A 25,552-nucleotide genomic window follows, 5' to 3' on the forward strand; every position below is an offset into this window, starting at 1 on the left:
CTCAGAAAGAGCAGTCAGGCATTGGGACAGGTTGCCCAGGGAGGTGGTGGCATCACCGTCCCTGGGGGTGTTCAAGGAGAGGTTGGACGTGGTGCTTGGTGTGGTGGTTTTACCGTGCTAGGCAGCTGAACACCAGAACCGCTCTCTCACTCCCCCTCCTTAGAAGAGGAGGGGAAGTAGTAAAGGAAAGAACAACTCACGGGTTGAGATAAGGATAATTTAATTAAAGGAAAAAAGAAATAATTATTAAGGAAAGATTATTATTAATTAATTTAACTAAAGGAAAAAAAAGGGAAAGGGGAAAAGGGAGGGAGAAAGGGAAAAACGAAACGAAACAAGTAAAGGCTATGTGGAAGTGCAGAGGAAAGAAATTACTCTCTACTTCCCACAAATGAGCGATGCTTGACCACGTCCTTGAAGCAGGGCCTCAACGCACGTAGCCGGTGTTCGGGAGGAGGACAGACGTTTTCACAACGAGAGCCCACCCCTCCCCTCCTCCTCCTTTTTCCACCTTTTATTGCTGAGTGTGACATCATATGATATGGAATATCCCTTTGGTTGGTTTAGGTCAGCTGCCCTGGTGATGTTTCTTTCTCACTTTTTTGCCCAACCCCTAGGAGGGTAAGAGGGAGTCCTGATGCTGTGCCAGCACTGCTCAGCAGCAGACACAACAACAGACACATCCACAACAGGGGGTGGCTGGACCAGATGATCTTGGAGGTCTTTTCCAACCTTAATGATTCTACGATTTTATGATTCTTTGATTAAGTAAAAGCACTGCTGCTTTGTTTCCAAATAGGCAAAATGAGGCATGTCCGCATGAATGTTTCACTGGTACTATGCTTGAACTTCACAGTGTTAGAATAGATCAGAATACATGACTCCAGATCATTCAACAGCAGGTAATTTATTATTTTAGGGCCACTTTTAGCCAACCAGTTCAGCTGGAAAGAGACTAGCCATTAAATGTTGTGACCTGTACTTTCCTATAAACACCCAGAATCATGCTGTTTCTGCTCCAGGATCCACCACCAGGCACTTCCATGTCCGGTATAACAGATTTAGGAAAAACAGACTTCATTAGTACGGTCATCTGTTTATTCCAAATAGAAGATATTTGAAAACCCTTACAAAATGAAGAACAGACCAGTTTTTCCCTCAGGCCACTTAGGAGGTCAGTAGTCACCTTGTTCCATGCTCCTGTGCTTTCAACACCAACTCTTCCCCTTTTGTACTAAACATATATTCAAAATCAGCCTTAACAACTTCCTTTGCATTACAGACCCTTTGAAGTTAATGTCAAGATATATTTGTCTGTCCCGGGTTTTTTCAGCCCCTGAAATTCCTTTCATGTTTCCAATTTCAGCAGCTTATGATCCCGGTATTTTTCAAACAAACCCTATGAAGGAATGGAAATAATGCTGCACCAAGCTTCACGGCTCTCTGCAAGACCTCCTCACCAGCAGGAAACTCCACCATGGTCGTTCCCTTTGCCCAACGGCAGACATATTCCTGAGATGTTTGGTGTTACGTACCATTGCCTGGAGAGTTCTTCTGGGGGTACTGACCCTCCTGCCCCGTTTGTTTCTATATACAGCCTCTAGATTTTGCTCTTCTGAACTGTTAGAGGTTCAACACAGAGTATCTACTAGGTGTCTCTGCAATCCCCAAGCCTTTTCCGTATGCAGGTTCAATTAGCAAGTCAAAACACTGTAGCTAAGAATGCTTTCCAGGCAAATTTGCTAAACCATCTTGGTATCAATAACAGACCATTTACTGTCACAGAAGACATGATTTTTAAATATGCTTCTTTCTGTGTTTCAGGAATCACTCAGAGTCAAGCGGTCAGACAGTGAAGCCCACCACCAGCAGTGCTGCAACTGCTAAGCACAAGCCTCTGTGTTTGGTCTGACAAGACCTTTGTTAAGGAAAAACAAAACAAAACAACAACAACAAACCTTTCAGAGACTATTGTTTCACCTAAACAAAAGGGTATTTAACTGCACTCTCATTTAACCCAGATGGAAAGCTACTGTCATGCCAGACTTGTTGGGGAGGGTCTGTGACTAGCTATAAATCAAAGATGAGTATTTTGAGAATCACTGCCACCAGAATAACAATCCCTTCCAGACCCAACTGCAAAAAGAGGAAGTGCTGAAATTTTCATACTGTTAACAGAAGTCAAAAGACATAGTTACACTAAGCTGCCCAACTTCTTGTATCAAATAGTACACTAGTAAAATTTTACAAAGTCTCACTATTGTAAAATCAAGGTTTGTATGGAACCACAAAGGCAGAAGTTGGAGGAAGGGAGGAGAAGAAGGGGATGAGAAAAACACTGAAAAACCTACCTAAAAAAAACTGTTCTTCACATTGTCAAGAGTGTTCCTTTATCCTCCAGCTTCACTAAGACCTGAAGGAAAAACAGTCTGGGACTACAAAGAAAAATAGAGACTGAAGACTGGACTGAGCTCCTGCCCACTCTGAAAAGGAAAGTTCAGAAAAAGTTCACAGCCCTTTTCAATTTCTTTAAGTATGAGATTATGAGTGTATGAGATTGATTAAGCTTATTTCCAGACTTGCACTGTTGAAGGAGCCTCTCTAAAATCACAGGGTAGAGTAGATCTAGACTCCAAGCATCATTTGGTCAGAGTCACAGAAATCTTCCTAGTCTGCACAAAGGAAAACTGAGCTCAGAAGCGTGAATGGATCTGCTGTTGCTTATATAAATGGCATTTTGCTATAACATGTTTTTAAATAAACTGTCTGCTCCCTTCCTCAAAAAGTTGAGGTTATCACAGCAAGGAGACAAGTAAAAAATAAACATACCCACAACAGCCTACGGTTTCCAGGAATTGTGCTTGGGAGGATCTACTTGTAGCTTATTTTACTCTCCCCCCAACACGTGAAATGTCAGGAAACTCAAGTTCACATGTGTAGGGGACAGAAATCTCACCTGAATACACAGTCAGTCTTGCACAAAGTAGTCTGCAGGGGAAAATGAGGTGAAAGTCTCAAAAACACACACAGATGAGCACATCTAAGGCACGTCCGAGGCTCATACTTCTGATGAGATACTGAAATTCCCAGACTAGAATTAGTAGAAGTAGTATCACAGGCCTCACTTGGAAATAAATGGATATTTTTCTGAAGCAAAAAATGAGTAACAACAACAACAGAAAGCCTTCTTATCTAGCTGTTCTTCAGTATTTAAGAAAAATAATGCTATGTTGTAGTCTGCACCTTGACAGTTTGACTCACCTTACTGAATACTAAATATATGCGTGACCACTAGATGAAACTTGGAAGAGTTAAAAAAAAAAAAAAAAAAGAGGAAAAAAAAGACAGTCTAAGACTATTTTTGGAGAATTTTTAATTATCTTTATGGTTTATGGTCCAAATGAAAGAAGGATAACACAGATGGTTTAAGTCATTATTGAAAAGTAAACGTATTAGTAAGCACAAAAACTTCCACTCAGATTGCTTCCTCTACGTTCCTTTCTAACAACAGATATATACCACAAAGATTCATCTGCAATTATAGTCTTTACTTTAGTACCTCTTTTTTCCATAACCAGCCAGTTACACAGTATTTATACACATTTCCAAGTGTTACATAGTTGTGTTTACATTTATTGCTTTTATACACTCTCTGTGTTATAAATTAGCAGTTGATTCATTTCTTTATACCAAGATGCTAATTTTACTCTGGCTTTCAGTACACTGCACTTGGAAGGAACTAAATTTAAAACACTAAGATGCCCTAAAAGTCACCTTAAAAATGCATTAGAAAATGAAAAAATGCGTATCTCAAACATGATTACTATTTAAAACAAAATGATTTATTATACAATGGAAAGATTAAAGTTTGGTGACCGTAATTAATTTTTCAATTCACTAATAGTCAAATTTACCAAAATATTGTGAAATTCTGTTAGGCATCTAACAAACAGTAAACCTGTGAGATACCTAATTTGCACAATGCCTTCAGTTAGATAGCCGGAGTTCTTCACGTACTTCAAGCGTTAATGCACATAATCCTAATTTTCTCCCATCTGATTATCTTGTTCATAGATTAAAAAAGGATAAAGGAAGAAGAAAGCTCTCCTGCTTTCTGAGCTCCCAAATGAATTCTCAATCCTGAGTTTATTCAAAATGAGAATATTCCCTGTGTGTCTGGTAGCCAAAGTGAAATCAAATACGCAACGCAAAAGCTTTTCTGCATCTCAAAACATGAAAATACTTGCACTTCCAAAAATGTAAAAAGCAGAGCTCTATCCAACATAAAGACACTAAAAATTTAAAGGGCATCTCCCTTCCAGCTGCCTTTTGTATTTTAAATGATTGCATGCACTGAAAAAGGTGCATTTTTGACCTACTTAATTTGAGAGTCACTGATACAAAGCATTGTATTTAAGGGAAAATAACAGGTACAGGTAAGGCCTTTGAAGAAGTAATTATTGTGGTTCAAATTTAATCTGCCAGTTTCATTCTTAACATTTAAAAAAATACATGTTTACTTTGTTTTTTATCTACCTTATTGTCAACCTGCTTACCGTCCACAGTTGTGCCTCCTCCCAAGCCCAGTACCAAATGCCGCAGCCATCTCACCTTGCTGATTTTAAGTTAAGGTTTCCAAGGTGTTGCCTCCATACTGAAATATTTTTTTCTTGAAATCCTGGTGAAATACTAGAAAAGTGCTGCCAGCATTTGTGATCTATCTTCTCATCACAATTTCAAGACAACGCATCCAAGAAGTTGAAAATTTTCTCTTCCAGTTTTCCGGTGCTTTGACAACAACTCATTCCAGCTCTCTCTGCAGCTGTGCTGCCGCAGCAGGGATGGCACAGGATAAGACCACAAATGAACATTTTGCGTTACAACCAGGAGATTCCCAACCCATCTATGCACAAATTGCCCATAAGAAAGCGGAACGCTTCAGAAAGAGGGATGCTTCCCTACTGGTTTGGACAGAAATGGTAATGGCTTCCACATTTCTTCTACATCTGGTTGTTGTTTACGGTTACAGAAGTGAAAATATGCCTCAATTTCTCTTTTTTCAGCCAGCAGAGACCAAATTTCAAATTGCACAACACAACTTGAACATCAGCCTTTCTGTTTTACGGTGCAGACCCTCTTGGAAGAGAGAAGGTTATACAGGAGTAAAACACAGAGAAAGTACGCGTTGGAAGACAGCCTGTTTACCTGGGGAGAATAAAAGGCTCACACCGGGAGGTATGTCCTAATCATGCTAAAACAAACTCTAAATACGAACCAGTCTATTTGTTTTCCAGCCTTGCAATAGGTTTGATAAGCTCTACTTACTGTTAGAGATTACAGAAGCAGAACTCATTTTGATCAGTGACCGTACCACAATACTGAACAGCCACCAACACACTTAATCTTTGCAATACAGGACTACAGGGAAAAAAGAAAAAAGAAAAAAAGACCACATACAACACACATGCTGATGTCCAGCAAGCCGTAATCCTTCCCTTTTCCCAGTGAGATGTCCCCAGATCACCTCCAGCAGCCAGAGAAAACAGCACTATTCTCAGTCCACGCAGCGCAGCGAGGTCAGCGGGAGCATCCTATGGGTACAGGACAAACTACTCCCACCCTTCAGTTATCCACCACGTCAAAGGCCAAACTCCAATGTTTTCCCAACCACTTTATCTCCTGGGTTTGCTCTGATGGATCCTGTGTTTCATCCCCACTTCCAAGCCTACGCAGCTCTCCCTGTACCATTGCATCAGAAAGTTCAGCTTCTAAGCGAATTAGCCTTCTCTGCTCACTGAGCCAACTTTAAATAAAGCTGCTAGAAAAACCATCGAGGTTATTACTAAACAAAGCAGACGCAGTCATGACCCTGGCATTTTCACCCTTCTCGCAACAAAGTACAAGTCTTGCAACTACTGCTGTGAGTAGTTAGTCAGAGGTGGAGAATATGAACTATGCGCACAGTTTGGGAGACTTGTGGCTTGCTTCCCATCTGTCTGAAGCGCTTAAGATGGGGAAACAGATAAACAACACTATCTATTTATGAAGTTGTTAGATCTTTTAAGTTAAGGAAAAGAACCAGGATTTCTTTTCTTTCTTTTTAATACAAGAAAATGTAATTTTAAAAAAAAAAAAGTAGAGACATGAATATTCATTCCATTTAAAGTCTTTTCCCCAAAGTTAGTAAATTCTAGGCAAGAAAGACCAGCAGAACCGCCAGATTCAATACTGCTTTACGGAAAGAGAAATAGTGTGTTATCACAGCCCTCAGCCCTACAAAGTGACTCCAACTTCTAGCATGTTCTGCAAAAACGAGATATCTTTCAGGCAGCTTTCTTAATGGATTCATTCAGTGAGGAGCCTTCAAAGTTGCATTCATCTAATCAAAAAAAACAAAAAATTTAGTGGCTGCCTCAGTCAACAAGGAATACAGGCATACAGCCAGGCAGTGGAGAACCTGATAATGGATGCAAGGGATAGTGACACCTTCTGAAATTCCTGCAGCAAAATCAAGCTTGCTTGAAGGCTCTCAGAGGTATACAAATGAACTTCTTATTAAAGGCAGTTCTTTAAAAATAAGTTTGATGTTTTAAAGCTTTCATAGTCTTAACACGTTTCTAGCAATATCTGTGTTCCACTAACATTTTTGATATCTTATTCCCCTTTTGGTCTCTAGCATACCCAAGAAATGACAAGATATGCTTCTCCTATCAACCTTAAGCTCTGAAAACACAGAGAAACTAACCAAAATAGGCCATCATGGATCCATGCCTTACTAAGGCAGATAAAATGACTAAGTACATGGTAACAAAAGGCAACCTCGAGGTTATTCATCACAAACTGCTTTAGCTCAGCGTAAAGATAAGTAATTACATTTCAAGAAAAAAAAAGTATGGAATATTTTGTAGAGCAAGGAAAGTAGTAGTTTGAGCCGAAATATTAACATTCAGAAGCAGAGAGAGAGACTGACAGACTTGATGATCCAGTACCCGGGTTACCCATAATCTGTCCCAAAACTCAGTTAACAGAAAGCCAAACCACCAAAGAGCTCCCTCCCGCAGGTAACGCCGTGCTGGAGCAGAACAAAAGCTTCCAGGGGAACCACAGGAACTGCCACAGCAGAGCAGCAAGGAACGAACCATTTGCAGGATAATGAAGCACACGGGCATATAAAGGATGTGGTCTGCAAGTTGAGTAGGAAGTCTGAAGATTCAGGAAGAATTAGAGCACTTTTACATAGGCCAATTTACCAGCAGGAAAAATCCCCAACAGTAAGATCATAAATTACGAAGTACTTTTTTTTTTTTTCTCCTCTTAATGGAAGCAGTGGTATTTATGACATGTGAAAGAAGCCTGAACAAAAACATCAGCCCTTATAGGGAGTACCCTTGAATCAGATCATGGATACACAAAAGACAATTTAGGACAACTGCCAAAATTCCTACAAACACTGGCTCTAGCCTGCAGTTACCTAAAACTGAACATACAGCTACGCAGGCAATGGAAATGAGAAACGGGAATCTCACTTTACAAATTACTGAACAAAAATTTAAGCAGATAATATCAATGGTAATTACCAGTCAGAATATAACGTCCTGTCCACCACAAAGTAAATGATCCATGGCTACTCCTCAAGGTTAAGCGATAGGAAAAAATATTGACTTGTAAATCTATGATAAAAAAACAACAACAAAAATATTGGATGGATTTCTCTTTGTGGAAGAATGATTGATTAAAAACTAACCATAATCTGAGACAGTGACTATCAAAAGGATCTGGCTATTGATAACTATTTCGCAATCAGTGCATGCATTCTTCCTTCTTAATCACACAGTACAGAATGAGGTATACATAGAACTTATATGGCAATATAAAGCTTTTAAAGGCCATTTAAACTTTTAATCTTGTGATGATCGCAAAGAAAATCTTCAGTTGACTTTATGCTGCCACAGGGAGGAAGGAAAAAAGCTCCCAACACATCCATCAAGACAACCATCCAATCCCAAGCTTGCCATTGCCAGTTTATCCAGATCATACCAATCATATACAAGATCTATTGCAACATTTAAAGGCATCTTGCTAAAAAATATATATAAAATAGTTTTCTTGGGCCATCAAAACCCCATATAAGCCTCCAAAGATTTGCATTCCTTACTTACTGTTAAGAAAGATGGAAGAATAACAGAAAAATAGTATTATTCAAAACCTGCATGCTTACATTTTTGTTGAGGATGTAAATCAACAGCTAACAAGTTCCAGGTCTCTGTATCAGCAACTGTTTTGGCTATAAGCTCACCAAAACTTTACAAAACATAAACAGTGTGTCAGTCATTCCATCTCATCGTCTCATCAGTGAAAAAGATTAATACAGACATTACGGATAAATACTGCAGAATACGGTCACAGACAGTAAGTGAATTAAAAAATGGGGGTTGGAAACAAAAAATGCGCACAGAATTTAAGAGGAAAAGCCAAGTAAATATTGTACTAATAATCGGTATCACCAGGTTAGAATACCAAACGATTCTTACTACCTGAAAACCTCATAAAAATAGCATCAATAGAAACCCACCTTTGTTAAAGGACTGATTTAGAATGCGAAGTGTTAGATTTATTTGCCCTTTATTTCGAGAAGAAAAGAAGAAAGAAATTAATTATCTTCTACATGCTACTAAAACACCGAGAGTACAGACTTGCATGAATTTTGAGAGGGGTAGAGATGGGGAAAATAAAAGGTAGATGGAAGTAACGAGCGCGAGAAACGGGCTACTGTTCTTCCCTCAAACATGAACTGATGGCATATTGGGTAAGGATAATCCCCCACGCAGTTTCATGCATTCAAAGGCCAAAACTTTTGCTTGTGAACTGTCCCCATCGATTTTATTCCCTACACGCCACATTAGGAAGCTAGCTACCCCCACGCTCCCAAACTTCATTGAGAGCTGCAGGCACACAGCGAGCCACGAGCTGCTTCCAGAGGCTGTCCTGTCTCTTCCAGAGGAGCAGGGAGGTGTCATCAGGACATCTGCTTCCCCGTACTAACAACGGGCCCGTTTCACGCACGCTGCCGTGTGACTTGAATATAAAAGCGGATCTCCCTTCTCTTGATGCTTCAGGACACCGAGGTGGGACAGGTCCAGCCGCACGGAGAGCAGCAGCCAGCAGGCAGCCCTGGCCCCGCACCCGGCCGAGAGGAGCTGCTCCATCCAGCCCACGCAGCGAGCATTAAATTTTAAAAAAAAATTTCTTTTCCATTGAAATGTCTTTCCTATGAAGACTTCTTTCCCAGCCGAAGCGCACGAGGCAGAGCCCTCCAAGCAAGCACCCTGGTTGCTGCTGTTCCTTGCAGCACAAGGAATTTGATTAAGCTTCCTCGACGGGAGAGAGCTAAATAAACACTGTAAATTAAACAAAACTATGCTGATGATCTCGGCGCAATTACTTCCAATTGATTTGAGTCTTTATTGTCCCCTCAAGCTTTTAGCTTCGCAGATGAAACAGGATCAGGCCGTACTGGAGGAATACCAAAGAAGGAGTTATGAAACTTTCCTTGAACACTTTGAAAAGCGACCAAACTAGCTTTTCTTCCTGACGAGATTCCAATTAAATTTAGCCTGGAAGTCTAATGAAAGACCAGGCTTTTCCAAGACTTGTCACAGGCAAGCGCGCTAATGCTTAGAATAAATTCAGTCATTGGTTAGCGCGCACACACACACACGCAAATTATAAATTGCTGCAGCGTATTTTATTTCACAAGAGTCGGGCAGTGCCAAAAGACTTCAGGAAACTTCTACCCGGCTGATATCATATAATCCAACTCTCAGGCATTTCAGCCTCCTCAAAGCTGAGCCAAGCCGTCACTTGACTGCAAAAGGAAGCACATGCACACGCGCGCAGCAGGGCTGCTTACTGCAACTCGGTTAGTCTACGGGAAGAAAAAAGCGCTCCTGGGAACGCCTCCGCAGAAAAATCCTGGAGTTACCTGCAGGTTTTCAAATATCCTCTTAGGTCCTGTTATAAGTTATCAGGCGGGTTTTATAATTAATGTTCAGATATTAATTTCATTAGGCTCAACCTACTTGCGAGGGCCAGACCTATTATTCTGATTAATCTTCTCTTCCAGGTCTCCAAATCGGATTTTCCTTGCCAAGCTGGAACCCTTCTCAGAATCGCAATCCCTAAAAGGCACTTTGCTCCGAGGACAGCCCAGAACAGTTGACGAAGCAAGGCTTTACAATTTCTAGAAGCTTTTTACATTTTCCTGTAGACATTGTGTAGATGTGTAGCTACCATTTTCCCTTCATGGCACACACTCAAACTTCAGTTCCAAACCTTTTAAGTGGAAGGAACTTTGCTTGGGTTGAGGGGACATTTTATTCTGGCAGAAACAGGCAGAGAAGTAGAACAGACACTCTTCCTCGGGATTTTTTCTACTGAGTCACGTTTATGCTAAAAACTCTTTGAGATTTCTTGAAGGACAGACATCGTCTTATCCTGCAGCTAGAAATATCCTCAGTAACACAGATTTTTGGAGAGATTCCATGCCCTGAGAAGAAAGGGTATACCCAGCTCTTGCTCTTATTTCTTTACATAACACCGTAAGGGAAAAAGTAGTTCTAATATTTACATCCACCCATCCCCACTCAAACAACTCACCATTTACAGTTAACTGCTTCAGCTTGAATCGGGTTATTCTTTGCCCATATTGTAGCTATTCTGTTCTCACCACATCACCTATTTTCTGTTTTACATAGTTTAAAGAACAACATAAAATACAATCTTCAAACATTACTCTCACTTAAAGAAAATCTGAAGGAAATTTCTCAAGTTTTATCTAGTGTCCCATGAAATTTCACCAATGGATCTAAGAGTCAACGCAACCCCAACAAGTACACAATTACGGACAATACTGTGTTCAGTTTTCATTCTTTCAAATACGTCTGAATTTCTGCAATATATAAACAGGATGGGGGTTTTATTCTTGTTGTTGTTGTTTTGTTTTTAAAATCGGAGAAAAAACAAGGCTATGGCTTGGTTCCAAAAAAAAGAAAATGCTTCTGCATTGCACATTCTCAGTGTATGTACAAACAGATACACACACACACCACTCCATCACAGCGATGATCTAATTTTTCGGTCATACGCTTGTCGTGTGCCGCTATTAGTCCCTGGCTCTCCCCCATCATGTACTTTCTCTTCATTTGGGAAGACAGGAGTGGCTTCCCTGGGCTTGGTTCTCTCAGGCAGAGACCTACCATCAAGTGTCATTTGCTCGTCCATTGCTTCCAATGATCCTTGAAGCGTTATTACAACTAGAAACCGCTCCAGTGATTTCTCTGGTGCCTTAGCACGCTCTCAGTGCACACAGCACTGACGGAGAAATACTCATGTTCAAGGTATCGCCTGATCGACATTTTCTCGGTGCAGGCTCAGGACCTGCCCTTGGGTTGCTCTTCAGCAGCTGGACAACCAGGGACGAGCTTCAGGCGGACACCCAACTCCTGCTTTGGGGCTTCGTGGGACAACAGCGCCCTGCTCATGGCTAGGGGAGGCATTCCCAGGTGGCCATGGGATCTCGTGCTTGGAGTCAGTGCAGCCAAGGCTTCTGACACAAATTTCACTTTCCAAAGAGGCTTTGCTACTGCTATGTTTGCTTCCTGCCCACTAAGAGCCACCAGAGTCAGTGCTCAGGGCTGGGGAGCACCACAGCTCGCAAGGACTGCTTTCCACCACCCGATGGAAGGACAGGGATCTCCTGGAAAGAGTGCAGCAGAGGGCCACAAAGATGATACGGGGCCTGGAGCATCTCCCCTGTGAGGAAAGGCTGAGAGACCTGGGTCTGTTCAGCCTGGAGAAAAGAAGACTGAGAGGGGATCTTATCAATGTGTATAAATACCTGAGGTGTGGGAGACAGAGGGATTTGGCCAACCTCTTTTCAGTGGTTTGTGGGGGCAGGACAAGGGGTAATGGCCACAAAATGGATCACAGGAAGTTTCGCACCAACATGTGAAAGAACTTCTTCACGGTGAGGGTGACGGAGCACTGGAACAGGCTGCCCAGGGAGGCTGTGGAGTCTCCTTCTCTGGAGATATTCAAGCCCATATGGACGCCAACCTGGGCAGCCTGCTCTAAGGAACCTGCTTTGGCAGGGGGGTTGGACCTGATGATCTCTGGAGGTCCCTTCCAACCCCTACACTTCTGTGATCCTCTTCCTCAGGCCTCTGCCCTACAAAAAGCCGCTGACCTGAGCACATCCCTCCTGCCTCCTCCCGACACCATCCCACTGCTCACCACGCAGCCGGCGGCACGAGGTATCGACTCCGACACGATGCCCCAGCCGAGGCACGGGCTGGCCTCAGCCACAGCCACCGGCATCTCCCCTCATCCAGCGCTAATTAAGCTTTGGCTTAATTAAGCCTGGAGTTGCCCAACAATGTGCAGATAGAAATTAGTCAGAAACAAAGAGCTAGCACTGCCATCCAAGCCTCAATTGTAAATAACGCGATGAAAACAGGTAGAAAAACCCACGCCATCAAGTCGCCACCAGCGATTTCTCTTCTGCTACACATCCTCTCTTCCAAGTTCACTTCTGACTTGCTCGTTTTAGGCAAACCGACCCCATGTCCCTGGAACCGCTCCATTTGGGACTTATTTCGAAACTCAAATATTATTAGTAAATGCCGAGCTGTGCGCAGCACTTCATTACAATGCCTTTTAAAACCTTTTTTACATTCAAATGGCGGAGCCACTCGCCCTTCTCTCCACTGGAACACCATCACACCATCTGCTTTCTCTTTGTTTTATGTATTTATTTGCTACTGAGGCACTTTAAGGATATTTTCTGCTAGCTTCAGGTTCAATATTTATTGACTATATATTTTAGGAATCCTCTCCTTTTTGCTCCTATTTCTCTTCATGGTTTCTAGTTCATTTTTCACAGTACTGACAATCGTGCTCAACATTTCAAAGGACGCAGGGAAAAAAATGGTTCTGCGACTACACATTACACAATTTTACTTTACACATTACACCAGTTAATTTAGCTAAGCTGTAAAAAATGGCTAATGAACACCGGTTATGACAGCACAATCATACAGTTAGTCTTCCGAGATGCACATACCAATGCCTCTGTTTAAGAGAAACAAAAAGCAAGAAAACTATTGCATATTTAATATGTCAGAGGCAAACACTGATGTCTTACAACGCTAAATGGAGATTTTCAAGAGGAATTTCCATGAAGACAAGATAGGAGCATAGGTCTTCAGATAAAGAGACTGAAAATTACCTCCAGGGAGGCTATTCTTACATGTTGACATGAAAAGTGCAGCTTCTATAACGCACTCAGGCTGCTTGGTACATAAAGTTTTACACACTTTTAAATCTCTAAAATGTCCAGGAACCGAAACCTCCCTACCCATTTTCTCTTTAATATTTGTTATGCTGTTAAGGGCCTGAATACTAACTGCTCACTAGAAAATAGAAAACTCTCCCCAGAAAAAAAAAAAAAAAAAAAAAAAGAAAAACCTAACCCAGTAACTTCTGCAGACTTTTACTATTACAAGATCTTTACCTTCCCTTTTAGCCTTGATGTTTGAGAAAATAACCTCAGGCAGGACAAACTAAACAAATCATACTTTTCCTTAATCTGAAAAAGACACCGCTATTATACACCACAGCAAGAGCTGGCCAGAGCCTCCCCAGCTGTAATCACTGTTACTGCAATCATAAGGCTGCAGAGAATTAGCAAAATAAAAACAAGTCGGACTCATTTCACTTTGATGGTACGCCACGAGCGGCAAACTCTGGGATAATTCAAAGCAGGCTGGAAGAGAAACGAGGGAGAGGAATGGAAGAGCAGAAGAGAAGCCAGCCTCTCCTCCACCCCCAAAGACGCCCCGTCCTCCCTCCCCACGAGCATCCAAGAGCAGGGTGGCCAGAGAAACGCTCCAAGCGCGCCAGATACCCGCTGTGTTCCCAGAGCCGCCGAACGATGGGAAGCCCTGTTCCAAAGGAGAACAGACGGATATCTCCCCCAGCCTCTCTTTCCTCTTAAAAGAGGTTTATTTTTACAATTCATTTTCACTTATTTATTAACGTCAGGGAAAACGTGTACCTAGCGTGAAAGCCTGCTCAGAATCCCTGCCCCAATTTGTGCAAGGCAGCCCGAAACCCACCTTGGAAGGGAAAAAGGCTGCTACCAAAAACACGCTCGCCATTTCAAATAATTTCACAGCAACCTTCCGCTCCCCTGAACTTTCAGGCCAGGGCCAATGCCGCGCAGACCTGCCGAACAGGAAGCCTCGTTATTCCAACACATTCAACCCGAGCGATAGGGAGTTCCACAGTAAAACTGATAAGGAGAGACATAAAAGACTAACGAGCAGCCTGCCCGCGCTCCTTTGCGGGGCTAGCAGAGGTCCCCGCAGAACACCTTCGGTATTGCTCAGCGGGGAGACGGGGACTGGGACACGTCCAAAAATAACAGGCAGGGACGTATGGAAGAAATGAACACGACGTCTGTGGCTCGAGCGCTTAATCCAGGCACGGAAAAAAAATTATTTGAGGGAGAGAAACCAACAGAAGAAATGCGTGATGCCGAGCAGAAAGAGCCAATTAAATGTACACAGGTTACTGAGCAGCAGGACCCTCTTTGTGCTGTTTGATCGCCAGCCCAGTGCCACATCTGCTGCTTGAATAAATCGACAAATCTCTTCGTGACCTGTGCCTGGGGTGCAGGTGACCGAAAATAAGGGTCCTTGATTAAGGAGACGCAGTCGGCAGTATTACTAGTGACCAGCGATCAACCAACCGGTCCTGCAGTAATCAGGAGCGAAGGACGCAGAAAGCCCGGCAGCGGCCAGCAGAAGCAGCAGCCCCTGGGAGGGAGAAGGAAGCACACGGGACTTGGTATTGTTCGCTATTCCTGATAGGTTTTCCAGCTTACCAGTAAGTCATCTTTTGACCCAGAAAAAAATAAAAATAAACACAAACCACATGCTCTTCCCTGGCCGTATTTTGCACCAGACAATCCAGGTACCCTAGCAGCCCGCCCTAGAAGCAGCGATCGCATTTCTTCCACGGCCTGAACTCAGAGTTGTTGCTTCAAGCATTGATGTCTTGCTAGAATATCCCCGTTCAGAAAGTCACAGCTTCTCCTCAGACACAATGAGGAGAAGTATCTCCATCTCCAGCTGCAGAACTTCTGTAATACCTTGGGTGGGATACACAGAGATGCGCTGGGGTGTCCTGCAGGAGGGGGGGAAGGCCCCACAACATCTTTTCATTTCTTTGCTGACATACCCAACGAGGGAGAGAGCTTGAAAGTTAACTTTAAAGCAACTTAAAGAGTCTCACAAGACGGTAGAATCACATGCCAAATAGAGTGGAACAACCTCTTAATGTGCTTTCATTGTGTCAAATTCAGTCACCCTGCAAGCTCCAAAACGTCACTTTGGCCCCGATGCAAAGCCAAAGGAAGGAAACTGGGATTGAAATCATCATGAACAGTACTACTCACTTTAGGAATCTTGCACCAAGGGATAGCAGACTCTGGCCCTGATGCTAGGGTAGGGAAGAAAGAAAAAAAATATATATATATATATTTCAAGGCAAGCAGCAGAGCAAGGCAAGGCACCATCAGCGAGGGAAGCAGCAGCACTGTCTCCCACCTTGCAGTGGGCTTTGGCACGACACCCACTTAATAACCTGGGGTACAAAACCCAGTCTGCAAACACCATCCTGCCCCGCATTAAAATACCATCCACCCCTTGCAAGAATTCCTCGCGACCAGTAGCAAACATGCGCTGTACAGCACTCTTCTACTGTGATGCTCAGTATCCAGATTCCGTGACTTCAGATTTATGCTCTTTGCTCCACTCTATAAAGCAACACCGAAGCAGATTTTACTGTACAGAATTCACCACCTAACATCCAAGGGCACGTTACAAAAAAATCACAATTCGTCCCCTCAGGATCAAGAGAAAACAGTACTCCAGCACCTCCACGAATTGTACCGGAAGGTTTTATTTTATTTGAACAGCAACTAACAGAGCCACCCTTCGTTCTCATTAAGCCCTTTTTTAAGCATCCAAACCCTCAAAATGATTTCCCCCATTTGTATGTCCAGATTAAAATAAAAAAAGGAATTTCATACCCTGCGTTATCAAGTCCCCCCAAAAGGCGGATCACATTCTCCTTTCTCACAATATTTAATCAACTCCGTTTCATTACAGACAAGGCTAAAGAGCTCATAATGCTGCAATTGATTACAAACAAGATAGCGCCCGCATCTGACGAAGACTGACCTAATTGTCTGAGTCATCTACATTTCTGCAGGCCAAATTTACTGACATTTTGCGCAAACCCAAAGCTGACTGAGCCCGGTGACCTTTTATACCTCTGTAATTAGTCTTCCGTGCCTCTACAACCAGAAAGGCAAGTCGCCCCTTTACTCTGCCTAAGCCAGCAGCCCGTCTGTAAACTATAAACTTTGCAGGCTGCTCAGTACCTACCAGTCAGTGAAGTACAAAAACCACCAACAAAAAAAGCCCCACCATGTGAAATACAAAAACTGCAACCTTTCAAGGTCATGAAATTCAGTCTGGAAAGGCCCCTTTAACATAAACATGCCAGTTTCTAAAAGAAGCAAAACAAGCAAGGCAAGTTGGTGGACAAATTCAACAAACAGGATTTTTATCGTGCTTTCCTAAAAAAAGGACAATATAAAATAAGGACGTTGGCATAGACATGCACCATGAAAAAACAATGGGGGTATGGGGGGGGGGGAACAGAACCCCAAACCAGTAAGTTTAATCTCTTCCACTAACTTCACAGCACAGTATGAAAAATATGATGCCAATTGTGCACTAGAATGTAACCAAGATTCCTAACACAGATTTAACTACCGAAAATATTCGCGAGAACTTCATTTAGGTGCACTATAAAGTTTTGCGCTCCGATCCTACAGCTGCAAAAAATACTTCCTAATTTTTTAGCAGAAAATGATGAGATGAGTGGGTTGTATCGAAGTCTTGGATCCAGACCTCCGCCACGGTCAGCGAGACAGGGAGCCACGCTTTCCCAAGAGAAGCAGCAGGGAGGACGGGGTAAGCGCAGAGACATGCTTCAAATGAGGGGAAATTTAGGAAGGGGGGATGGACGCAGAACACGCAGGCGCAGCTGGCAACTTGCAGGTGATTGTCCACACCCAGGGCTGCCAGCCCTGAAGTTTCTCTGCCCAGCCACTGGATTTCCACTGCAAGCACTGAAAACAAGCCCATCCCATGGACCACCCTTCCCCAGCTTTCTGCTCTAGCAGAAGCCAGCCTGGGAGTCACCGCATTTGTCAACCTCTTTTAGAAATCCTAGCCCATGAGCACACCAGTGATTTAATGCAAAGATACTTCAAGGCAAAAAAAAGGAAGTTTTGTGCAACTCCATCACCAAACATACATAACGCAAAAAACTGCCAGCACTGGCAGCCTCATCTTCATTAGCATCAAGAATTTTGTATTTTTTAAAATGAAATGCCAGCTTTCATCATAGATGAATTTCTTAAGTGGAAGCTTGGATTTTTTCCTAAGTCAAATTAATCTAAAATCAGCAGGGAAAAATCACTGAATAGTTCTATAACTTTAGAATTCTCTATCTGAATTTTAATGCAGAAATAAATCTCCTAAAGCGAGTCATTTTCTTTTCTTTTTTAAACCGTCACATTTAAGCAGCATTTCCCCTTTGGTCATTCATCACCCACAATCTTCTTTCCAAAAAAAAAATTGGTTGCAAGTAGCAAGTTTTAAGACACTGATTGCACAATGACTAATGAACTGTGTCAACTTGGGGAAAAAAAAAAAAGATTTCCAATTTGAAATCCAGCCATTAAGTAAAAGTCAGGCTTTGGTGTTCCGCATTCGGCCTCTTACCAACTTTTGACATTTTGAAGCCGCGTGTCACTGTGTGTGAAGCATGCCGCCCGCTCTCCTTGTGTATTTGGCTCAGTCAAGACAACAGAGCGCAGGAGAAAAAAAAACAATTTAGTTGGCCATACTGAAGACTTTGCAAAAGGCAAGCAGAGCAGTCCAGTTTTCTAACCCCTTCCCACGAGGCTGACAGCTGGCCCTGCTGCCAACAATCCCTTCCACAGCTAAATTTGAGCTTCGGTCTGCGGGGAAAAAACGAACCGAGCGTCTGGGCAGACTTACCGGCATCGAAACTTGCAAAAATAGCAGTCGTAACTCGGCGCGTTACGAACAACCCCTCATCCTCGCCGCTTACCAAGGGGAGGAGGAGGCTCTGGAGCCGAAGCACGGCGACGAGAGCGATGGATTAGCGAGGCAGGAGGCCACGGGGGGATCCCGGCCCATGGACTACCCGTCCCGGCGTGCACCCGGCCGGCTCGGCGGCGGCCCTCGGAGCACACGTGCGGCGAGGCTAAGAGGATTCCCCGCTTTCAGAGAGCTGCTGAACGGCTCCAGCCCGAGCCAGACACCGCAGATCTCCAGCAAACGTCCCTCAGTTGAGGGAACGGAAAATAAAAATGAAGAAATTAAAAACAAAAAAAAAAAAAAAAAGGGGGGGGGGGTCTTGATTCAGAAGAACGTTTGGGGCTTTGCTTAGCCGGACCGCTGGAGAGTTTTATTGTTGTTGGCTCGAAGCCAGTGTCAGCCGCTCGCTGTAAATACGTACTGGAAGCGACACAAGGAGCAAGAGTCAAAGTAGCTGGGAGACGGGGAGAATAAAAGCACCAAGCAACACCGGGGCGGTCGTCCTTCCCCTCCCTGGGGACACGCCGCCTCGAAGGAAACCCTGCGAGGACAGGCTGGCACCGAGAAGCGACACGCCGCCCGCTTCGTTTATTTCACGCCAGCCACCGAGCCAACCCAGCAACTTTAAAAAAGAAACACACCTCCACAGAGTTTGCGTGCTTTTAAATAAAACACAGAAGCAGAAGCACAAAGGACAAGGCCTGCTCCCCGCCAGCTCCCACTCCGGACATAAAGTCGCAAACCCCACCCGAGGGTCGGTGGGGCTTTGGGGGAGGCCGGGCCAGGACCCCCGCAGCCCCACGGAGCCTCGGGGGGCCCCGGTAGCAGCGGGGACCGCGGGGACCCCCCTCGGGGGCCGGCAGGGGCGGGCACGGCTCCGCCCGGCACCCATGGGTGCCCCCCTCGGGGCTCCCTCGGCAGCCCGGGGGGCCAACAAAAGCCCCTCCGCCGTCGGTCTGTCGGTCCGTCGGTCCGTCCGGTGCCTCCCCGCGCTGCTAATGGGATTAAGCCGGGCTGAGCGGCGCCCTCGGGGCGCTGTCACCGCCCGGGGAAGCGGCGGCGGGGCCGGGGGCGCCGCTCCCCGTTGTCGTCGCCGCCGGTGCCCGGTGCCCGGTGCCGGTCCCGCCCGGTCCCATTGTTCGCCCTTACCGTGTGCGGGGCTGGGGCTGCCGGGGCTCCTCGCTGCGGCTGGTGCGGGGGCAGTGGCGCTCGGCCGCCGGAGGTCCGAGCCATTAAAAGCTCCGCGGGGAGGAGAAGGAGGAGAAGGCGGCGGGAGGAGGAGGAGGAGGAGGAGGGCAGCGGGGGGCTCGCAGGAGCAGGGTCGCCATGTCCGGCTGTGCGGCGCGGAGGGGGGAGCCCGGCCGGCCGCCCGGGTTGCGGAGCAGAAAGGGGGCGAGGCGGCTGGGGGCAGCCCCTGCTGCCGCCTGCTGCCCGGGGGAGCGGCAACGGGAAGGGCGGCCGCGCCTCCCCTAAGCCTGCCTCCTCCCGGAGGGGGAGCCGCCGGCGGCAGGAGGCGGCCGAGAGCCCCCTCCAGCGTTCACGGGAGGCGGCGGCGCCTCGCCATGGCCGCCCGCCCGCCTCCCTGCTGCCGGGGGGCGGCCTGAGGGGAGCCTGAGGGGCGAGGCGGGCAGGGCGTGAGGGGAGGCGCTCGGCGGTCGCTGCCGCGGTGTGGCAGCGGGTTAGGGGTCGGCCCCCACCGCTGTGGGGCTGGTGGTCTCGTTCCCGGCTGGCAGGAGGTTGAAGCTGGGTCCGGGGGGAGCCCCGGGGGTGTCACCTCAAGGGGGTTGCGCGGAGCTGCGATCCCTTGGTTCCCTGCCCTAAAAATAAAGAGGAAGAAATGGTGGGTTTACCAAGAGGTATCACTCCACACTCCTCGTACTCCAAGCACTTCTCTGAGACACCTGAGAAAGGACTTGGTGGTGTACGGGTGGCATATTCAAGCTCTATGTTCATTACTTGCTTCGTCATTAGATAACAGCAGACTACAGCGCAGTAAAATTTAACAGGTAGCAGCAATCGGAGCATCAAGGGCTGTCTCAAAAGCCTCCGCTCCAGGACGTGGGCTGAAAGAACTCCAGGCAAGGACCGAGGCTGGGGACTACACCTCTTCCAGAGCCACTGCACATCCATTCCCTCAGAGAAGACTTAAAGCTGTGGCAAAGAGGTTCCCCAATACACCCAGGACCAGCATAAACGTTTGCAGACAGCACCTCACACCACTGTCCGTTTCTTTAAGCGTTAGGGTGTGCCTCTCTTTTCAGCCTTTTCCTGCCTTTTACCCAATATTTTTTCCTGAAGGTGACTGGGGGGTAGAGCACACAAATGAGTAATGCAGAGGAAACGCTTCAGGCCTTAGAAGTTCTCTCACGGACTCGGGAGGGAGCAGTGAACTAATTGTGTAGTTACAGAGCTACTGTTCTGAGCTCCTAGCGTCTGTGGGCCATTTGAGGAGCCCAACCGCTATCCCCGGATAGCATATTTTCATCATTGCAGCAAAGAGAAAAGGTACGTGAACACCATAAATATTTTCTCCTCTAAGCCTTGCCCTTGCTAAATCCCCAAAAGACAGATTCCTCTGCTGTCAACAGCAATGCCTCTATGCACAAACACCTCACGACAGATACCTTGGTGTATCTGCAAAAATACGCCAACCAACCTTGTGAGATCAAGAGATCTCCGTTTCTTAGGTCAGCCACAAAACTTTAGCCATGTACATGGGTTACTGACTGAAAGGCTGGAAATTGTCCTTAGCTGTCAATACTTGATAAGATAGTAATTACTGTCATATTCCCCCAGACTTTTTCCCACAAAAAATGCACAGCCTGTCAGTAGAAGACCAAGAAGAAAGGCTGCCTGCTTATTCTAACAAGATCCATGATTAAAAACACTGGCATAATTAATAAGTCCACCCCCCCCCCCAAAAAAAAAATACTTACTTTGTCAGCAGCTTTAACCACTAATTAAGGTGCTGTTGCAGTAAGAGCAGTACCACAGGGATCAACCATAACATTTAGAATTTCCTGGTGTTTTTTACGCAGACTTCCAAATCACTGATGCCTCATTCACACCTAACAAAGAGTTGTTGTAGTCTACATCACATGGGTGAGGTCATCTTCAGTGCCTTCCAAGTTTGAGTGACCTTGAAACTTTTCTCACCGCTAAACAGAAGTAGCAGGTTGCCCTGCAGCTATTTGATCATTTACTACTGAGCTCCAAAAAGCAACAGTAAAATATTCTCTTGAGTGGTCAGCTTACTGAGTCATCAAACGTGGTAACACATTGGTCATTTCTCCAGGAGCCACAGACAAGCTTGTGTCTGGTTTATTTAATTGACTCTGTTCTTGAGTCTTCTGGAAATATCGAGCAACTAGCAACTGACATCTAAACAAGCTTCTTTATTGTTTCTCAGAGTGTTTATCTAGTCAGTCATAGTCATCGCTCACAGATCCATTCCCATTGATGCTCTCTGCAATTCTAAGCAGAGTTGTTTTTTTTTTTCTCTGAAAATGATTTCTCTCTTGTAAATTACACATGGCAGCAGCTCGTACTCTTCCGGTGTGATTGTGAGGAAAAGCACTCATCGTTGCTGTTAGCTTCCTGTAGTACATAAGGTCACATTTTTTTTCCCTGTTGAACAAGATACAGAATTTGTTGGGACATTAAATAAAAAGGAGAATTTCAGAGAGAGACAGCATCCGTTTTCTTGAAAAGAAGGTGAATTTAGAAAAAAAAAATGTTTCTAGAAAAAAAATGGTCATGTTTCTGAAAGAAAACACACAAGATCTGTCTGCATCCACTGACATAGAAGAGAAGAACCGGAACTGAATTTCAGGTTAAGCAAAACCAAGCTGGCGCCACTGTTCGCTTCTGCCTTACCTGAGAAGGGAAGACGTGTTACAAGGGTTCTGTCATCTTGAGAGACTGCCTCTCTGTGCCTCCTGCCTAATTCCCTGTTAGGAAAAAAACAGCAGCAGCTACAGTGGAATGCAAATACTGCTCCTTGGAAAGCTCTCACTTTTTACAGCTCTTCTGTGCTGGGATGTTTTGCAGTTATTTTTTTCATTGAAATTTTCTCCTATTTGCTGTGAGGTTCTAGAGTGCATGTATGTACACAGGTAGTTATGGCAGGGAGCCTGCAAATTCACATTTTTACCTGCCATATGATAACTTGTTTGCCTGCCTGTGTACTTTGTCATACTAAATTGTTGTACTCAAAACCCAAGTGTATGGATTAAGTTATTTGGTCTGGTTTACACTAATGTCAGGCTAAGGTTCTTCTGGCCTTAATCTGTGTCTGTTTTCTAAACGACTTCAAAAATGTGTTGAGTTCAAATATTTTTCTCTGTTTTATTAAGGAGAGAGGCTAAAATGCTGCCCTAGTAGAAATCTGGGTATTTCAGCTACATCTTTTGCCTAAGTAATTCTTTTTTTCATAAAACATTCCACAGATGTTTTCCCTGGAGCCTGAAATTTTGTTTCAAAGACCCTTTCAGCAAATACTTTTGCGCTAGATTTATCAGTATGTTTCTGTGTAAATGTGGTTTACGGCTCAATCTTGGAAACCTAAGGCGTTTGATTAGTCAGTCTTAGGCCTTCTGTCACATATCTTAATGTTAGTGCTCATAGCGTTAGCACATATCTGTGCTAGCGAGTTAACTTGTGTTAACTCCTATGTCTTCGCTAATTTAGTTGCAATAGCATGACAGAATTCCCCATCCGGTTCTTTCAGTCTCATTTCACCATTATTTTTATTACACGTTTCCTAGCATACACACTTCCCCCACTTCACTGGCTTTTGTTTGCAGTATGATTTTGCTGCGGTCCTCAGTTTAGATTATCATACCACTAGCTTTTCTGGTAAGGTTAGTAATGTTGAACTAACATGTCTTCTTGCTTCTACATCAGAATGCAACATCAAACTATAGCTAGAAGCAATGGCAATTAACAATTTTTATAATACTGTATAATCTTAGCAGTCAAGCATGTCTTAACTTTGGGGGCCACTTAAGCCCTTACAGCCTGTTAATTACCAGATTTTGTTTACTGCCTGCTCATATAAAACTATAAATTAAAAGAGAACCTTTCAAGGATATATGCAAAATGTTCCCTAGTACTTCAGAATTCATACAGCTTTTGCTTATCAAGCTCATAGAACAAGCCCCCCTCTCTCTCAGTAACACTTCAGTATTATTATACAACATCACTTTTCTTATGTCTTCACATTTACCTTGTATTGTCCAGTGTTTTCGTCTGTTTCAATGTGAATACATTTTTTACATTAGCTGCATATATGTGCTAAGACGATCACCGGTGAAATGGTTAATAGATGAATCATCCCTGAAGCTTGAAAAAGTTCACTTGAAATTAATGAAAAATTTATGCTCCTCAAAACTACATACGATTGCATCACTTATGCTTACTTCATGTGCACGTACAAGGGGAAAAGAAAGGCTCATTTTTTAAGAGACTCTGAGAATTCTGAAGCATTCATTAATGGACAAAAATGCCAAAGTACTGCAATGTAAACTAAAACTATAATAACAAAATAATTTATTACTCTTATCTGTAAAAGAATAATGTTTCAAATTGCAAACATGGGAACATTCAAGAAAATAGAAACCAAAGAAAAATACAGAGGTTTGTTAAAAGAAAAAACAACGGTGAACATCCATTTGCTATTCCTGTTCAGGCTTCCCCTCCTAAAAACCATTTTCACCTCCTCTCCCAAAAGAAAGGAAAGAGAGTACTGTATATCAAGACAAAATATGTATTCCTCCCATGCCAGTATTCCCATCAGAAACACTATACCTCCTCTGTCATGGTAAGGAGAGAGAAGCGATAATGGAAAGAGAAAATATTTGCAGATATGAAATGATTTCACATGTTGAGTAGCAGATAAAGTAATACTGAAGAAGAGCTGGCTTCTTCATCAAGTGTCATTGAGCCCGCCACACAAGATGCCGTGCTGGGCAGGAATCAAAGCCCGTGATCTCCCTGCTGAAGGCGGCTTTTAGAAAACAACCACCCAACCCCATCAATCTTTCAGTACTTCTTTTGAGAGGAAAACCACATCTGTTGTTTGAAATTTCAGGGGAACGTGTCCTTAGCATTCAGGGTTTGAGGTACAACTCCCTGCATAATAGCTTATTTCCTTCCAGTGTTTTTTGTCATTTTGGACAGAGCAAACTGTTTATTAAAAGGTGTGTGTGTGTGTGTGTGTGATGGTTTCCAGAAGGACTGTACAACTAAATTCATTAAATGATTCTGAAACCGTTTAACACTGTGATGAAGAAGAACCATTTACGTACCTGGGCCGATATAAGCAAATCTCATTTTAAAACAGCAAAACCAATGCTGTTTCTAAAGCCCCTCAGAATTTATGCCATGAGTAATCACAGCTGAGTCCTCTTGCAAATACAAAACTCAGAATGGCTCATAGCATCGTCAGACTTGACAGTTCCCATGAAAGTAATAACTCTTTTGCTCTCCTCTTCCCCTCCATCCCCCTGCTGGTATTTTTGCTGTGACTTTCTGCAGGATAATACAGCTGGAACATACCAGTGTGCCCGAATAAATCCTTCCTGGATAATCCCCACTTACAAGTGGCAGTGGGGGAACCTTATCTGATGCTCTGTCACATCCAGGGTTTCTCCTGAGTCCTTTCTAACTTCGTGTTGGAAGACAGACATTTTATTTCTACATCAGCTAGTTACAACAGGTGACTTAATTACCATCTTGTCCATCGTCGTATTCTTCTGCTTTAATTTTTAGAACATCTAAATCTGGCTGGAGGGAGCGACTGTAAAACCTGTCAAGGCAAACATCCGTTCAGCATATGATTTCGCTATCTCCGAACGCAGGCTCTGAAATTACCCAATTCCTCTAAATGTCAGACCAGAAGCCAGGTCTTCCGAGGGCGGTAATTTATTTGCTTCTCATATGAGAAGCGCACCAGAGTGAAGAGAAACAAGACCAGCTATTTTATAGTTGGGTTTAATATCGTTAATGAAATTCCTTCTTCAAAAGGAATCCTTGAAACTTTCCGTTCAGAAAATGAAAGGCATTAAATAATTTATAGAAATAATATTTCACTGAGGAAAGTTTAGCAAGATCTGCATAATTTCCATTTAATAAAATCAAATAATCAAATGATTAGAGACTTGAAAAGCATTTATTTCCCTGCTTTTTATCTCTTATGCACTACGGGTTTTTTTTTTTTCAGAAATAAAATTCCAGTGGATGAAAATAAAGCAACCGTTCTAAAAAGTGGAATTAAGACTGAAAAATAT

General features: G+C 43.9%; 1 protein-coding gene across 4 annotated transcripts in view; it reads right to left on the reverse strand.

Annotated features, from left to right (window-relative positions):
• The window catches only part of FARP1 (FERM, ARH/RhoGEF and pleckstrin domain protein 1), a 215,822-nt gene extending 196,102 nt beyond the window's left edge, over positions 1-19,720 (reverse strand). For 3 of the 4 annotated variants that reach the window (XM_080575909.1, XM_080575919.1, XM_080575916.1), the window contains exon 1: positions 19,413-19,720. The gene's annotated coding sequence lies outside the window, so the exon portion shown is untranslated. Of the gene's footprint in view, positions 1-18,200; positions 18,565-19,412 lie in introns of those variants that run through there. The other variant, XM_080575918.1, reaches the window with a different exon arrangement.
• Positions 19,721-25,552: the final 5,832 nt, after the last annotated feature.

The sequence above is a fragment of the Anser brachyrhynchus genome, assembly GCF_964034855.1.
Source record: "Anser brachyrhynchus genome assembly, chromosome: 1".
NCBI classification, from domain to species: Eukaryota; Metazoa; Chordata; class Aves; order Anseriformes; family Anatidae; genus Anser; species Anser brachyrhynchus.